This window comes from Phacochoerus africanus, chromosome 2, assembly GCF_016906955.1.
Source record: "Phacochoerus africanus isolate WHEZ1 chromosome 2, ROS_Pafr_v1, whole genome shotgun sequence".
Lineage (NCBI taxonomy): Eukaryota > Metazoa > Chordata > Mammalia > Artiodactyla > Suidae > Phacochoerus > Phacochoerus africanus.
In genome coordinates, this window is record NC_062545.1 from 234,396,802 (window position 1) to 234,410,438 (window position 13,637).

Genomic DNA, 13,637 nt, shown 5'->3' on the forward strand with positions numbered 1-13,637 from the left:
ATATGATGCTTGTGTAGTATCCTAGACATAGATCTAAAGTATTTTGGTTCATGAAGGGGAAAATCCCCCTAATTTAGAACATGCACAAAAAGAACAGGAAAAGAAGCTTCAAAATGTGGGTGACATTGGGCTGAGTATTGAAAGGTAAAAACATATTTGCAAGGTCAGGAGTGGGAAGGCTTTCCAGGCCATATATGGAGGTGACAAAGTCCATGGTCATTCCAATTCATGCAACTTTCTAAACTAAAATAATAATAATAATAATAATAATAATAATAATAATAATTGGTAACAGAGAACGTGGCAACTCTATCTGCCTAGTTCTTAGTTGTGAGAGGATGAGAGGATGTTTAGAGGCAGGAAGACTGTCCCAAATTATACCTGTAAGTAGACTACTTTCGTTGCAATGGCCCAGATCTAACTTGAGTTATTTTTTCTAAAAGGAGAGAATGAGTTGCCTTTTAAAACCAACTCATAGGAAGGATGAGTATAACAGTGTTCTAGGATAATTACTCCAGGAACTGGGATTCCCAGCCCCACCCCCACCAACTCTATTCTCATTTCCTACCTGCTTCTTCTTGAACATCAATTTCATTGTTGTAGACTTGCTTTGTCAATGCTGCCATGGCTGATGTCAACTCCTGGATTCATAATCTCTCAGCTGTCCCACCTGTGGAAGCATTTTGAGTAGCCTGAATCCAGCCTTGTCCAAAATTAGACCAAGCAATAAGGCAAGATATGGGATTCTCTGGTTAACCCAAGGGTCAGGTACCGATCTCTGATCACCATGGCTAAGGGAGCAGAATCAGTAGGAAGATGTCAGACTCTCTCTCTCTTTTTTTTTTCCTTTTTGTCTTTTTAGGGCCACACCTGAGGCATATGGAGGTTCCCAGGCTAGGGGTTGAATCATAGATGCAGCCGCCGGCCTACGCCATAGCCACAGCAACGCAGAATCCGAGCCACATCTGTGACATATGCCACAGGTCATGGCAATGCTGGATCCTTAACCCGCTAAGTGAGGCCAGGGATCGAACCTGGCTCCTCATGGATGCTAGTTGGGTTCGTTAACCACTGAGCCATGATGGGAACTCCTTAGACCTCATTTAAGTAAGGTCAGTGTTTAAAATAAACATTTCTTAGAAGACAGGAAGTGAGGTCTTCTTGTAAAAGGACAGAGGGATGCTGGGCAGATCTTAGAGATAAATCTCTAGCACTGTCCATCTCCTAGCCACCTAGTTCTCTCATGTACCTTCTTCTTCCTATTTAAATAATTTCCCCAAGGCCCCTATGGTTGACTGATGGCAAAAATGGCTCCAATTCCCCTCTCTGTCCTCTACCCATGCCCTCTGCAATGTGATTTGCAATGATGTGCATTAAGATGTATGGTCTCTTCCCCTGACCTTTGAATTTGGGCTTGACTTAACTCTGGTCAATCAAATAGAACAGAAGTGACCATGGGCTAGCTCTGAGTCTGTACTTGAAAAGACCCTGTGTGCTTCTGTTCTTCTGTTATAACCCTGCCACCAACATTAAAACAAGCCCAGGCTAGTGTGATGGAAGATGAAAGTGTCTGGCGGCAGAGCCAGCTCATTCTAGGTGAGGCCATTTTAGACCAGACAGCCGCACCACCACTTCCCACCCTCACCCCATTAACCCACCAGCTGAGTCGCCGACACATGAGTAAACTCAGCCAAGATCAGTTGAGTCTAGCCAAGAGTGAAGAACTGCCCAACCAACCCACAAACTCAGGAGCTAAATAAGTGGATGTTGTTTTAAGGCACTGGATTTTGTGGTTGCATGTCAACAGAATTTTTGTGGAACTAGATAACCAATATAGCCACCAGTTTACAAATGCAGTAATCCCACATATAAACACAGATATTATCCAACTCACCTCAGTGCAAATAGCTGAATGTCCAGTGTCACAGACTGATGTCTGTTCCTGCCCGTTAGGTACAGATGAGACTTTAAGAAAGACATTAACATTTAACATGTGAGGAAATTAGGATTGTGTCAATCAAAACTCACCACTTAGAAATGGGGGATAGAGAAGACACGTGTAGGAGCAAATGCTACCTAGCATTCAGCCTTCCTATTGATCCTTGCCCAGAATGTTTGATTTCCTTTGAAATTTGCACCCAGACATTGTATGCATGTGGTCTTGGCAGGATGGTGAGTCCAATATCCTCCATCCACACACACACACACACACACACACACACACACACACACACAAAAGTCCTGCTGGTCAGGGATAATAAGATAAATGATGACTTTAGTAGGTCTCATTGGCATCTATGTATTGAATCATTTCCCTGGAAGTGTCTTAAGCTCTTTAATTGGCCAACTGGTGGCTCACATTCTGCCAGGTGGGTGATTTTTTCCTCCTCCATTTCCATCAGGAGCAACCTCAAGAGAAGGGAGAGAGGCTTTGGGAAGTTTGAACACTTCACCCATCTAGCTCACCTACAATGGGTGCAGACACAGAGGCCTAAGGATTTCCTCAGGGCTTAAATGATCTTGGCTCCTGTGACTAGATTTGATATTTCTCTGGCAGCATTATAACTGCCTAGTCTTCAGTGCCAGGAATGTGGTCCAGCTTGATATTTGAACTGAACATCATGTTCACTTTTTTCTCCCAGCCTGTATCTTCCTAGGCCTTCGTTTAAAGACTTGGATCTCTGCCTGTCTTCTGCTTGGAAGGGTGAATGGAGAAGTGAGACAAAACTAACCTCTCTTCTAACCCAGCCAATGCTTGGAAGGGGTCTGAGAGATCAGACTTCCTGATGCCCTTGGGTTTCCCACAGTATGGCACTTTAGTTTGGACTGGGAAATAGAGTTTTTCAGTTTGCCACAGCCTGGATTCCAGCCTTTCAGCAGAATGGGACCATGGTGGAAGGACCGAAAGGAATTGGCTTAATGCATTCAATTTCTTTCTCCTGTTGGTCTGCCTTGGGCAACCATGGGCAAAGCATGTCTTTCTCTTGCAGTTCCATCCTGAGCACCCTAAGAGGCATCCCCCTACACTTTACTCTCATGACATTTTCTACCACATCTTCCAAAACTTAGTCTTAATGGAGATGGAGTTTGAATTCCAAGAGACCACAGCTACAATTTAACTGATAGCTTCAAATCTGCTTAACAGCCAGGATTTAGACCACATGCTTGGAAGACTTTTCCAGAGGAAGAAGGGAGATCTTTCCAGAACTTCAACATTCTGGGCAAACAAAAGAAATCCTTGACAACTACAACTCCACATTGAACACTCCTCCTCTAGGGTTGCCAACTCTGATTGATTGGTAGGGGCTGCTTGTGGAGAGGGATTCTGAGGCCATGTCTGGACTCTGGGAAAGCATGCCATGATTGCTTAGTCATGTCTGGGAAGGTCAAGAGATAGGCGAGTAACAAGATATACGTCTTGTTTTGACATTCTTTTTCTATACCAGTTAAGTGCAAGATCAGTTCTGCTGTGTGGCTTTGTCTTTACAAGATATGGACTTGAGAATTTGATGAGCATTTGAGGTAAAATTAGAGAAGAATCTAATGTGGGAAATAATCACCTTAACTTCCAACTAGAATGCCTTCACTTTTTGGAAAACTAGCTCATTTGTATATATAAATCAGTATCGTCTATAGAAGATTTTACTTGCTCTCCAAATATGCTAATGTCATCCCCAATTGCAACTGTCACACACTTAAGGTTACACATCTCTCTTTTTAAATAAAAAGTCAGGTAATAACTGAATACCTTACATTCTATTAAAATAATCTCATCTTTTTGAGGTTCGGATGTAACACCTATTCTGCCTGCATCTCAGTGTTGTGATAAGCCTGAAATGCAGCAAGTTCTCAGTAAATAAGGGAAATAAATGAAGATATGTACTTTGAATACCTTAAAATACTGTATGAAAGTAATTTTTACTGTTTTCTACCTTGAAAACTGATACTCTATGTAAATAGCTGCTTTACCATCATGTACTTCTAAATTTTGGCTACCTAACATTGATCCTTCCTCCCAGAGTGTTCCAATCTCTTTTAGGGGTTGTTCTCAGGCGCTGTGAATGTAGCCTTGGCAGGAGGGTGATTCTAGTATTTCCCATCCACACAAAGTTGGGCAAGTTGGGCAAGAGTAGAGGCACCACTTATTTCTGAAAATGCCAACGTGTAAGCATATGAGGAAGCTCAACCAAACGTGAGGCCTGCTCCCAAGATTCTGGCTCTAGAATATGGGCAGAAGTCAGCAGTAGCCATAGATGTGGTCACAGCCTTAGGGGGGTTGTGATGGAGGCTATGGCCTTATTCTGACTTGGCAATTCTTGGGGGTGACCATAGCTATGGCTTATGATGCCCAGCCTCCGTCCTTGTCTTCTGTCCATTTTCCAAGTCACATTTTCCAATCTCCCAGTTCAACTCTCCATATCTAGTATCTTCTGCAAATTTCCTCCCCCTTTTATTTTACATGTTCATGTATGCATTGCAGCCATTTCTCTTGCAAAAGGAGCCATGGGTGATGCAGGGCATGAGAGGAGCACTATGTAGACCTCAGACATGTGTCAGTGTCTTGTTCATTAAGCCTGAAATGCAGCAAGTTCTCAGTAAATAAGGGAAATAAATGAAGGTATGGGATACAACTGACCTCTGACCTCTGTACTCTAATCAGCCACATGCTGATCCCCACGCAGCTCTAGACAGTATGTCTGAGATTAAAGCTGGAAGATCTATGCCTGCTGCGTCTGTCCTCTTTGACGAGGAAGGCAAATCTTTCCCCAAACTGTCATCCTGAGCTCTACTGCTTACTCCTCCATCAGCGCCCTCAGATGCCATGGAAATTGGAAAGCAGGTATCCCACCTGGGGCTGGGGCCTTTGTTGCCACAGACAGATAAGGGTTTCTGTCAGAAAGGAAAAACAGGGGACTAGATACTGGGAAAGCAGGTAATGATGGCTGCCAGAAAAAAAAAAAAAATTAAATACCAAAGGGATAATAATCCTGGCCCTCTGTGAGTTAGACACCATGGGAATCTGGGCCACTAAGAAAACAGGAAACCTTCCTAATGAACATGAGCCCTCTTCTCTGTGGTTCATTCTCTGTTCCAGGCCAAGAAAGATGTCCCTGCAGAGAATGTGCTAGGTCTGAAGATGGGACCCAACTCTCAGATACAGACATATAAGCTCTGGATGGAGAAGAGGACCTATTTCTTCAGAGAAACTAGAATTGCAAGGGCAGACCACAATCGTATAAGCCTAGAGATTTCTACCTGTCAGCAGAGATGGCCTTGAACTGCTCAGAATGTGCAGGCTCCAGTCTGTAATGTGTTTTCTGTGGTACAACTATTCTGGCCAAGTGTCCTTTGTGTTGCCAGCAGTCCTGCTGAATCCTTTCTTTTGGCCTTAAAGGGCTGCCACAGACTCCTGCCCTTTCAGGATAGATGGTCTCAGGAGACCCCACTAACCCCAAGATGACCCTTGCCACTCTGACCTCTCCCCGAGTTCCCTGCCTCTGACCGCAAGAACTAAACAGTCTCATATTATGCCCCACAGAGGCCCCAAACACTGGGCCCAGGGAGCGGCTAATTGGTTTTTTACAAGCCTAAGATAATTCAGACATTTAAATATTGATGTTCATTTCTGGGCAGCTATAAACACAAAAGGGGGGGAACATGTTTAACTGCTTCCTCTCATTTGGTCTCACTGTGATAATAGTCTTTAGTCAATAAGCCCAGCTTTTCAAAGAGGGGACTCATTTGCATTAATAGGGATGTTCAGTGCACTCTGTCTCCTCATAGAACAGTCCCTCACTTGGTGTCTATCCTGTTCACCCAACACCTCTTATATCTTGGGGTGGCAGGAGGGCTATAAGAATCCCAAGTTTGGGGCTGAAGGAAGAACACAGCAAATTATATTCAGCACCCAGGGAAGCATTTCCCAATGAGCAATGAGACTCTTGAGGATGGAGAGATCCTGATAACAGAACTCCAGATCAAGGGAGGGAGCCCCTGCCTTCTTCTCCTTGAAGCACAGCTATGAGGGAGAACAGGTGGGGACTTAAGATGTCAGCGGAAGATCACTGAACTGACACATCCAAAAAGGTACCATGGAAGGTCCCACCATAGCTCAGCAGTAATGAATCCAGCTAGTATTCATGAGGACGCAGGTTTGATCCCTGGCCTCATTCAGTGAGTTAAGGATCAGGCGTGAGCTGTGGTGTAGGTCACAGACACTGCTCAGATCTGCTGTTGCTGTGGCTGTGGCATAGATCGACAGCCGCAGCTCCGATTTGACCCTAGCCTGGAGACTTCCATATGCCTTGGGTGAGGCACTAAAAAGCCTTAAAAAAAAAAAAAAAAAGAACCATGGTACCGTCTCTACCGCCCCCGCCCCCCTCCCAGTTCTGCTTATGTCCCTTGATAAAGTCATTCTGGGCTTGTCTTTTTTGTCATGCCCTCAAAACCACCTGCCTGTATGACCCTAACATCTGCACACCATTTTTCTTGTACTATTTTGTATGCTTTCTTGAAAGTGCCCCTCAACAAGCAGACAGTAATTTATTCCAATGCTGAGATCTCTGTTTTCACGTGTATTTGACAGTTATTGAAGGTTTGTAATCCACCCATAGGATCTGCTGCTTTCTTAACCAGATTCAAGGAATACTGGATGTAGAAACAATGCTAATAATGACAATATACTTTGGTTCAATTAAAGCATCATTTGTATAACAGCATAAGTCATAGAATCACAATTTGCTAATGTACACATCATTGAAAGATGGTTTATCTCTCATAGAATCTTATGTTAATCGGTACTTTATGTTATATTTATGTAGGTTTTCATGTTATCACTCTGAAGATTCTAAACTTCTTGAGGGTAGTTCCTTTATCATTCTAGGGTCCTAGAGTCACATATTCACTTAGACTACAACTCAAATGTTGATAGAAAGCACAGTTTCCTTCATTTTTCTATTAAGTGATCCTTTTTATAAATGTTTAACTGGATAGCAAGGGAAAAAGAAAAAAAAAATTTATTTTAACAACCCAGGCTATTTCATCCTCCTTAGTAATTTTCACACTTTCCCTACCTAAATGCTCATTCAGTTTTGTAGGAAATGCCCCCTCTTTCATATTTCTGCTTTTTCTCTCTGTGTTTTCCCTATCTAAGTAGGACATGAGAAGAGATGGGGCTTTGTGGCTTTGTGGTGATAGTAGGGCGACAGAATCTTCAGGTCAGCAGTCTACCCTGGATCCCCGTGAGGTCTGCTGGAGAGAAACTGGCCTGGGCTGCCCAGGAACTGATGACTACAGGGGGTTAGTGGCTTTCCTTCTAGGAGGTTCTTCTGGGAAGTGATCCTGGAGTCTGGGGCTAGTGTGACTGCTGGTTGGTTTTCTCTTCCATCTTGATCTGGAGTTGACTTAGTCCCACACTGCCCTTGCTGATGCTGAGGATGCCCATGGAACCTGGGCCAGCCAGTCTTCCTGGCCGTCTTCAGTTGCTGCTCCTAGCACAGTGACTACCTTCCTTCTAGAAAATTCCTGCCAGCCCGTCCTTGGTTCTTCTGGGTCTCATTCATGCCACGGAGAAGCAGACAGCAGTTCAGAGGGTTTGCCTTCTACCTCATTTAGGGGCATCTGTGAATTTACTTCGATATGGCCATTCTTGGTGTTGAGAGTGGGCTCTGTCCTCGCAGAGCCCCAAGTAGAAAAAAGGACAAAAGCCCCTTCCTCAACATAGCACATTTTACTGAATCTAAGATGCAACTGATTTTAAGATATACCACTCTTCTGTATGCTTTTTCAAAAAGAAATTAAGTGCCTAGGAAGATCCATGAACACATCCTGATGCATTCTGAAAATATGTGTATAAGAAATGAGTATTTTATATGTGTAACATATTCCTGTCCGAAGAACATAGGCCCCAAAAAGATAGAGACATGGGCCTAACCTTGACTGAGATTTTGCTCTTACCTCCTTCTCTCCACAGTTCCTCCACACCCAGAGGAATAAGCTCTAGCTTCTTTTTTTTTTTTTTGTCTTTTTGTCTTTTTGCCATTTCTTGGGCCGCTCTCGCGGCATATGGAGGTTCCCAGGCTAGGGGTTGAATCGGAGCTGCAGCCACTGGCCTACGCCAGAGCCACAGCAACGCTGGATCCGATCCGCGTCTGCAACCTACACCACAGCTCACGGCAACACCGGATTGTTAACCCACCGAGCAAGGGCAGGGATTGGTTCCTAGTCGGATTCGTTAACCACTGCTCTGTGACGGGAACTCCAGCTCTAGCCTCTTGTTTCTTGTCATTGCATCCTCCTGCTACCCCAGGGCAGGAGCTTCACCACCTAGCTTCCTCTCATTGTGGAAGAAACTCGTCTATTCAGCCATGCCTAGCTCTTGATGAAATGATAAACGATGAATTTGGAAAGTCCTTTCTATTCTGAAAAAGTGTGGCTTTCAAGAATACATTGACTTGTGAAAATGCCCCTGTGGTGCAGCGGGTTAAGGATCCAGTATTGTCTTTGTGGCAGTGAAGGTCTGATTTAGGACCTGGGGCAGTATGTTAAGGATCCTGCGTTGCTGCAACTGTGGCATAGGTGGCAGTTGCAGTTCAGAATTTCCATACGCCTTGAGTGGGGCTAATAAAGCAAAAAAAAAAAAAACACATTGACTTGTGACAAAAATCCTTTTTTGGAGGGAGTTCCCTGGTGGCTCAGCAGGTTAAGGATCTGGCATTGTCACTGCTGTGGCTCTGGGTACTTCTGTGGCACGTGTTTGATTTCTGGCCCAGGAACTTCTGCACGCCACAGGTGTAGCCAAAAAAAAATCCTTTTTTCTTTGGATATCAGAAATTGAATATTAGCTTTTTTTTCTTTCTGTTTTTTGTAAAATGATTTTTATTTTTTTCCATTATAGCTGATTTACAGTGTTCTGTCATTTTTCTATTGTATACCATGGTCACCCAGTTACACATACATGTATATACATTATTTTTTTTTTTCTTTTTGAATCATTTCTTAAAAAATCCTAAACTTCTAGAAGGCATGCTTTTGGATGCCCCTGGCAGAATGGGGAGAAGCTCGGTATAAGAAAATACAGAACAAACAAAATCAAGCACATCAAAATATTACTAAAAAATTAACCTGTTTCATTTTTATCTCTCCTCAAGGCCTAGCATGAAGCCATGAACAAAACTGAATGTGCAGTAAATTCTAGCAGAAAAACAATGAAGATATTTTATTTGTTCCTACAGCCCCAATTGTGAGTACCTCTGAAGGCAGAATTTGGAACATTGACTTTCTTGGCAAGTTCCCATCAAAAAACTAAATTAGCTCTTCATTTTTTCAAGGGACCCACTGTGATGTTGACTTAGTAGTTGACCTCTTTGCCATTTGCAAATTGATAATATTTTCCCCACTAAAAAAAACCCTGGAGCCCTGTAGATTTTGTATTTCTTAGGGTTGCAATCTTTGGATGAGGAGTGAATATTTGCTTCTTTTTGGTATTCTAGTACTAGTATCTCATAGATGGAAAAGAGGTTACACATGAAAATTGTTTTTATTATCTTGTATAAATATGATTTTTATTTTATTTTATTTTATTTTTACTTTTCTTCTGGAGCAGACCAAAAGAGAAATTCCAGGGTCAGGATGTACTGTAATGGAGGAGTTTGGGGGTGCTACTGAAGCTTTTTCTTCCAGGTATTCTTTTTTTTTTTTTTTTGACTTTTCTAGGGCCGCTTCCACAGCATATGAAGGTTCCCATAATAGCGGTCTAATCGGAGCTGTAGCTGCCAGCCTGTGCCAGAGCCACAGCAACACAGGATCCGAGCCGCGTCTGTGACCTACACCACAGCTCACAGCAACACCGGATCCTTAACCCACTGATGAGGCCAGGGATCGAACCTGCAACCTCATAGTTCCTAGTCAGATTTGTTAACCACTGAGCCATGACGGGAGCTCCCCCTCCAGGCATTCTCTAATAGTAAATTTTATTGAGATGGCTGGTGAGGTAATAGGAGTGGTTTCTCTGGCCTAGCCTTAGCTGGTTGTACAAGGAGCAACCATCTCAAAGCCCTTTCTCCTGGCTAGAGTGTCCTGCCCATAAGAGCTAAATATAAATGTAAAGTAATGGGAAGGTCAAGAGTTGATAGCGCTAGAGGAATACTGAAGAGATCATAATATGATTGCACTTACTTGTAAACAGGTAGCTGAAAGAAGAAAAACTTACAGCTCACATGGACGTTTTTCCTTCATAATTTTCTTCTCCAAAACTTCACAAATTATTTCTCCTTTTTCAGTTGCAGTGTTGTAACCACATAACTGTCGTTGAAAATATGATTTAAAAGAAACTATCCTATTTCTTTACCTATGCGTTTTGAAATGTGATTTTTACCATATTTGGGGCAAAATTGCGTGTGTGTGTGTGTGTGTGTGTGTGTGTGTGTGTGTGTGTAGCATGAAATCACTTTAATGTGAATCATCAAAAGTGGAAGTGAGTAAATGTTGCTGAAATTCACATTACAGAATTTTCTTTTGGATACCGATGGTGAGCTAAGCTATGGTCAGTTTTGCAAAGTGATCTTTTAGATTCTAAAATGAACAAAAGGTTTTTAGTTAAAAGATATTTGCATTATTGGAGGGGTTACTGCAGGTGGAATTTTTTTTTTAATAGTAACTAACTGTTAATGCCTTTTCCCAGCTCTAAGTATGATCCAGTATTTCCTCATCAGTTTTTTTTGTTTGTTTTTTTTTTCTTCTCTTTGCAGTAACTCCTGTGCCCTTACTCTGAGTAGCGTTTCCCACCAGCAGGTTAATAGGATGCAATACCCAAAAAGGGCCAGTGAATCTGTTTGTTACAGTCTAATGCTGTGGCTACAATACGCCAATGCTGAAGTCAGTGAAAAGGCATCATCCAAATACAATCCAAGGAAAATGCAAGCTGATACAGCACAAAGACGCTTTGTTTAAGAATGGCAGAAATTTCCAGCAACTATCTGGAAAAAAAAAAAATGCAGGATGGGAGGGAATGTAATCAAATAACAAAACAAACCCAAACTAAAAGAGAATCTTTATAAACCAGCACAAGGACACTTTGTTTTTAAGTATACACAATGAATTTTAAAGATCTTTGTTCAGAGGGAAATAAAGTATTATGAAGGACTGACACATTTGATGGATGGATGGTTTCTGAAAAACTGCATTATCAATTACTTTTTCCTTGTTTGGCTCCAGTCCAGTAATTTTTATTTGAACAAGCCACATGCTAGCATGGTTTTGATTGTAGGAAGTGACTGGTTGTTGTTAAAGGCTACTATTTTACTGATGAGCTTATCTCTTCCTCCCCCTCCCCATTCTGATTGGGTTCTGATATGAAAGGCAGAGCTTCAGTTGTTATAAACAGAGTCAGGGATTGTTTGATAGACCCACCCGTGTTTTGCTTTCAGCCTTCCGTGGTACAAGCCGGACAATGTCTTCAGCAGTGCTTCAGAAGACAAACACTTGAATTTGGCTTATGTCTGTCTTAATTTTGATATGAAATTTTGATTTTTCTGACATTCAAAGCTCTCATAGATCTAAGTTTGTTAGAAAAAAACAGTTGAGAATATGATATATGACTATATATATATTTTTTACATTAGACTACTATCTCAAGTGAAGCTTAGAAAAAAGAAACTTCATGAAACCCTCAACCTAAAATGTGTCACCGATTTTCTCAAATAATATAGTGCCTTGTTCTTGCTTCACATATTTTTCATCTAATCAAAACAAGTATGTTAGAACATTCTTTATTCGGTCTAAATATACAAAATATAGCTAATTAAACTATATTATTAGGTATTACCAATTTTCCTCCACAACTAAAGAAAGATTTTGGGGCAGTCATCAGTGCACAGGAAATTATCTATGAAATCAACTGTTGATATTCATGGTGCATGTATGTGTTTGTGGGAGTGTGTGTATCCACTATTCATGATACCTTCCTTTATGATTAGATTTTTTGCATGTTACCATGCCTGAAACTTAAATATTTCTAAACTCCCAGGCTAATATGTTGACAATAGGCTCTGGTAGTTATTCCTAGTTCTATATTTTAAACATTAATTTAATGATTATTTCCTCTAGTGAGAATTAAAAAATAAAAGATAAAAAATAAAAAGATGGGCTTAGAGACTGGGTCATTTGATTATTCATCAGAACATGAAAACATTTTGAATGAATTAGGATTTAATCTTGTTCAATGGAGGAAATATAAATTAAGCAGCCATTTGCTGATTCACTGGTTCATATCAAAATTCTCCTAAAGAAGAGCCCACAGCATAGAGAGATTTATAAAATGTATTACAACCACAGCTTATTCCCTGAAAATACAATGAAGAAAGCAAAAGATACTTTATATCAAAATTATGTATCCAAATGTCATACTCCTTTCTGACCTAGAAAAGGATAGTTTGGAAATAACAGAATACAAAAACAAAAACCCATCTAGAGAAAAAGTCCTGGTTTGGAATCTTACTCTGTAATTTGCAGGTTGGGTGCATCTATGCATGTTAGGGAACCTGTCCAATAGTCCATGTGCTCACCTTTAAATTCAAGATGAGATGGAAATTAAGGCATTGTAGTAGGTCATTTATATGACGGTGTCTGGTTCACTCAGTAATTGTGAGCTAGGAGTTCTCTTGTGGCACAGTTGGTTAAGGATCTGGCGGTGTCATTACTGCGGCTAGGGTCACTGCTATGAAGCAGGTTTGATCCCTGGTTTGGGAACTTTCACATGCCATGGGTGCTGCCAAAAAAAAAAAAAAAAAATTAGCTACCGATGGGGTTGATTACATGTAACCTGGCTGTGAAATAAATACAGGTCCTTCCCAGGGGGTAACAGAATTCCATGAGGCAAAGTTAGCATAACAGAAATTAGAGGCTTTCCAACATCCTAAGTCTTAATGCTCAAAACGGTAAAAACAAAACTACACATCCCTTTTTATCACTATTTAAATTTCCAGTTGAATTGACTAGTTAGTACTTTATTTGGCAATTCCTCTTTCCTAAGTTATGAGTTTGTATATATTTGGTTTTAATAATTAGTAAAGTTCTAGTTGTGCATGCAGTAGCTTTACAGATAATAAAAATTTAATTAAACTTACTTTGATGCAACTTTGATTATAAATTTTCCTAAGCATTGCATAAATAATTCAAACATGTATGTGACTAACATACTTCATTCAACAAGAAGCAAATTTTCAGAAGCTAAGTGTCGAATATGGTTGTTTGTTCTAGGCTATTAAAAACATTCTGCCTTCAAATGGATAGAAAATGTACAGTTAGAATACTTTCTGCCAGAACAGTTTTTACTATCTACTGTTTTATATCTTAGAGTAGATTTCTGAATCTGACTAATTTTTACATCATGATTCACATGTTTACTGTTTTTGGAGCACATTTTTAGAGAACATTGATTGCTGCATAGCAGTCTAAATGTTATAAAAATGTTTATAAATACAATTTTGCCATAAATATTTGACAGTTCTTTATTTTACATTTTCAATGTCTTATTAAAATATACAAGACAATTACCATCATAATAAGTCATTTTCTACATGATTAATTATTTATCTTAACATTTTCAGAGGATATGAAATCCTCTAAGGACTTAAAAA